The 5187-nt window shown below is 38.2% G+C and overlaps 1 protein-coding gene across 1 annotated transcript in view; it reads right to left on the reverse strand.

Moving 5' to 3' along the window:
• LOC139123972 (uncharacterized) overlaps nucleotides 1-32 on the reverse strand; it is a 23725-nt gene extending 23693 nt beyond the window's left edge. The window contains exon 1 of the mRNA XM_070690116.1: nucleotides 1-32. This exon is cut by the window's left edge and continues 74 nt beyond it. The gene's annotated coding sequence lies outside the window, so the exon portion shown is untranslated.
• Nucleotides 33-5187: the final 5155 nt, after the last annotated feature.

Consider the following 5187-nt stretch of genomic DNA (forward strand, 5'->3'; position numbering starts at 1 on the left):
TGAACCTTGGCCAGTTGAGTCGTGCCACAAAACAATAACTGTAAGCAAGGCTTGTCAATCTCGGCTAATTTCAACCCCTTAGCTTCACACAGTTTGACACAGACATCATCTATTGCAGGATTCGAAGCAGATTAGTATTCATTTATGCAAAGTGTATTAATGAGATTTAAATTTTCTTTTAAGTTTGTTCCATTTTGTTGTAGGTATATCAGTGAATGAAAGTTGTATTTAATCAGATAGTGATAAACATTAGTTTGTAGGTGGAGATAGAGGTAAGTACAAATGCAGTAACCTTTGATTATCTAGGGTTGAATTTTAAATGTCATTTAAAAAGGCTAACACAGTGAGGGCTTTAACACCTATCTGCACCAGCAATGGAATGTGACGTTTCTGGATGTGTAAACGTCTTTGTAATAGTTTCTTAATTATAGTATCGAGCAGTGTACTGTCCTTGGTACATGCACTTAAGGGGTCAGTAGACATATCCGATGACATGACTGGACTGCATTCCAATGCGTCTCTTTGTCTTAGAGTGTGTAGTCATTTATCACTTCTTCTGACAGTTGTTTTTGCCACGTGGCAGTATTAGTATTAAGATGATATTAAGTAGGGATATTAATATACAGATTAGGCAATCATAATGAGCAAAATATTGTATGTCATTGGCTTAAGGCTTTGTTCGTGTGCAAAAGTAGCTTCTGATTGGCAAAGAAGTCATACAGTGTTTGTGTGGTTTTGTTGAGTTAGCATCGGGCGCTACTCCACGCACAGGGGAATGATGCTGTTATGCCCAGCAGTAGCAGCAGAGATCTCTAAGCTCTGGACTTAGAGTTTTGTAAGCAGATCGACGGAGTTGCTGATAGAACGGAGTTGCTGTATGTGTACGAGACATCTCGATGGCAAGGCTTGCAGATATCCTGAGCAGCTGCTGACTTAGCCTCGTGGGCGTTGAGTGGAATTCCCGGAAACACGGAAAATGGAAAATGGACCACGGAAAATGAAAAATTAGACAGATTTGACAGATTAGACACTAAAAACTTACACTACGAAAAAAAATAAAAATTAAAGTAGCAAACTAACATACAATAAATATATGAATAAAACATATAGGAGAGTGCCCCCTTAAGTCAAGCAGCTGAGGAAGGGTCGATGGTGACCTTATTTATTAATCCATCCTGAGAGGCCGAAATGTTGGAAAGGCTTTTGCAACAAACCATTCATTTCAAGTTCATGCAGTGAATGAAATTTTCACATCTCATTGGTCGACTTCTTCAAGTAAATTATTCATTAAACTAATAAGAGAAAGTTTGGCACTATATCTTTCTCGGAAACCACACCGATGCTTATAGAAAACACCATGTTTATTCAAATAGCCAACCAATCGTAATTTATCCAGCATAGTTCGTTCAAAGGAAATACCGCAGCTTCCCATCCTGTTTCTCAGCTGTCTATGATTGTCACTGTAAGATCACCGATTATTTTGAATGCACGCACAGCCAAAGGAAAGTTATACACGGGCTGTGTACCTCTATTGTGACCTCTTTCCGGTTCCTTCAGGCGTTTGACAGGCGTTTCCTCGGTTTTAATGTAGGAGACGTTTGTAACGCCGACGAACATTTGAAATGTGTCGAATTTAGCAGTTTTATATTTTCATTTTCCTAAACGATACAGCAGGAAATTGTATTGTTGTGTTTTCAGTTTCAACGCTAAGGTATTCGGCTATGTAGACATCGACCCAGTCGAGTCCAATATTACTGCAGCAATGAAAATCATACCGTATCGGTATGTCATGTTAAAAAAAGAAACGAAAGTGCGATCAGTGACCTGCCACCACAGGCAAGTGATATTGTCACATGTTTACGCTATTATTTCGGACTGATGACGTCACCTTGACGATCGAACCTCCCATCTCAGACTAGTCGGTCTATAAATAACAATGACGTTTTCCATAGAGGCTACAGTGAACCCCTCTTGCCACAACAGGCTTGTGGTATTTTATTAGAATTGAATTGATGTTGCAATATAAAACAACAGAAAATCTGCAAGACAAACTGAAAGGTAAAAGTCACTCTTTTAGATGTAAAACTAAACTACGTCAACTCATTCTAAAGTACAACGAAAAAGAGCATTTAAACAACCCTATTGATTCTGTTCTGCAATGATGATTATTTCAGGACGTTTTTGGATTTCAAATTCAATTCAGGCTTACCAAAACTGAATCGCTTAGTATTTTCTAAGTTTAATTTAGCGATAATTTTGACGGCAGGTAATTTTACAGCCATTTTAGTAAACGGCTGTTTGACACGCACTGCATGACCACAAACGATGGTTTGCTGCAAGGCAAATTTTGCGATGTTTTCGACGAAGCGCTCCGGGTACGGCGTAAAGCACGTACATGTTATCGTATAGAATTTCTACAATCCTTGTACGGACAACAAACGAAAGTCCGATGAGTGACCTGCCACCACAGGCTAGTGGTACTGTCACATGTTTACATTTTTTGGACTGGTGATGTCACCGTGACGTACCTCCCATCACAGGCTAGTCGGTCTATAAATAACAGTTATGTCTTTCGTAGAGGTAACAGTTTTTGTGAATTATCCTAATTGTAGACGTCGCAGAAAGCTCAGATGTGCAAGTTTTTGTTTTGCCGCAGTGATGCATATCGGCCGTTATATATTTCGCTACATGATGCGTACAACAAAAACTATTGGCCAGAGAGTTGAGTACGGTCTCCTGTCAACTCCTTAGCCTCTTTTGCGTGATATAGTTTTCAGTTTATCAGAATTGCAATCATACATATATACCCGAATTACGGACAAATGACTACAATACGAAAAGGTTATTTCGTTGCAGTGCAGTTACTGATTCATTTGTGTCAACTTAACGCGTAATTACTAGGTCACAAGCCACTGTAAGATCACCGATTATGTCGGATGAAAGGTTAGGGCCGCGTTCAGAAAAAATGGTGGGGGGCCTGAAGGAATCTCGATTGAAATCTTTTTTTTTCAGATCCCCCCCAAATACCCTAAAAATTTTTCAAGCCCCCCCCCCCCCCAATTATCATATAGCCGCATATTTATTAGGAATGCACGCAGAGTAAAAAAAATGTAATGTGTCGTTCTGCACGCAAATGTTCAACACTATCTCTTATCAGCAGGTTGTAGAGCCATATACCTAGGGATTTAAATGCATCAGTGAACTTTTTGGATTTCTCAGTCTAAGCCAACTTGAGTTTATCCAACTCTGGCTAGTTCAATGACACCAGCTGAAAAGCACACAAAATGACAATCATGAGAGAGTATGAAAATTGTGTATTCCTAGCTACGTTTAACCAAATGTTAAAAAAATGAGCACAGTGACCAACTGAAAATTTTTTTCAAAAGTACAAGACACATATAACTTAGATGTCACTTATAAATGTTTTACAAAATTGACAATACTGGAAGGTTAAAATATTCGATAAAAGTTATATTTTAATCTCAGAAATTTTGGGTGTAATAATGGCAAATTTGATAAAAAAAAGATTCCATTTAGTCACACATTTTTCCATTGAAATTAGAGTCTTTACTGTTCAAAGTTTTACTTTTGTGTTATTGGTACAATGAGATGTGAAAATTTCATTCACTGCATGAACTTGAAATGAATGGTTTTATATATTGATTTTAAGTGATTTTAGAAAAACTTACTGTAAGATCAAGTATGGTGATCCCATCTTTTTTCTCTAGTATTTGATTGTTCTCATCTGCCAGAATTCAAAAATCAATGGTAACTGTTAGTCCCCTGGTCTTCTATGTATTGCTCTGTTGCTGGATCTTGTGTACAAGTAGATGTATGTTTACTATCAATGGAGTGTCCTATGACCGAAACTACATCAGAATCAGAGTTACATGTATCACTGTCACTGCCAGTATGTAGTAGCAGGGCAGTATTGTATTAACTTTTATTTTGACAATATTTTCGTTCAGTTTTACAAATGCGATCTTGTTCTACTCCCTACAGCATGTTGAGCTGTCCAATATTCGGTGCTGACACAGTTTACGTGTACCATGCATTTGTATCATTCAATTTCACCAATATTTAGACAAACAGGTTTTGTTGACAAACTGAATATTGTGTTTTCCAGCATGCCGTAGAGAGTCACCAAGAAAACTGTGTTTGATACATTGCATAGAAATATTGAAAAAATATCAACAGTTGCAGCTCCTGCCCCATTACAAGGCCAACTTGTTTCACGAAAATTTAATGGCATTCATACATTTTTAAAATTTTGTCGAGATTAAAGACATAGAATGTGACAAAACGGTTCTAGATTTTGTTTAATTATTACTAACATTGGATGACATCAAAATGTTGGGAGTCAAAATATTTCAGGCCCCCATATAGGTACAGTAAAACTTTCAAGTGCCCCCCTCGACTACCGCAAAAATTCGAATCCTCCCTGAATTCCTCCAGTCCCCCTCCCCCTCACCATTTTTAACGCGGCCTAAGCACTACCAAACTTTGAAAGGAAAGTTATACAGGGGGTGTGTACCTCTATTGTGACCGCTTCCGCTTCGTCTAGGAGTTTGAAAAAGGTCATATCGATGTGGCCTGACTTTTTTCCTAGGTTATAATGAAATAGATGTTTGAATCGCCTATGCACTTTTGAACTATTAATATACCAAATTTAGAAGTTTTGCATCAGCATTTTCCAAGAATGTAGATAGTAGTGTAATAAAGGGAAAGTGTCTTCACACATCAGCCATCTCGTCTTGTATGTGCTTTGGTGTGTTTAGTGTCTGTGTTGTGTGTTGGCTGTTAGTGTGGAAATTAACAAGCGAGTCGTTAATTTTCAAATAAGCCATGGCGAGACATGGGCGTAGTCAGATGTGTCCTTGACAGCAGTGACTCTTTTTATCCCCACGTTTCGAAACCGGAGCGGTCTCTTCCTCAGTCGCCTAAGATATATGTATATCTTCTTTGTTTTATGTCACGTCGATATTGTTGATCTCCTGTTCTTCTAGCAGTGAGGCCAGAATGCTTATGTTTGGATCGTAGTGTGTTCGTTCGTTCATTGACTTGTTTCTAATGCAATGGACTTTGGCCTTACTTAATGTGTCGCTGATGTTCGTATTCCTTTTGTACGCGATGATCGGTTGTTTGGGAAATAAAAGGTTTCGTCCTTTTCTATATGTTCCAGTTTTC

This window comes from Ptychodera flava (assembly GCF_041260155.1).
Source record: "Ptychodera flava strain L36383 chromosome 23 unlocalized genomic scaffold, AS_Pfla_20210202 Scaffold_23__1_contigs__length_28996876_pilon, whole genome shotgun sequence".
In the NCBI taxonomy this organism is placed as follows: Eukaryota; Metazoa; Hemichordata; class Enteropneusta; family Ptychoderidae; genus Ptychodera; species Ptychodera flava.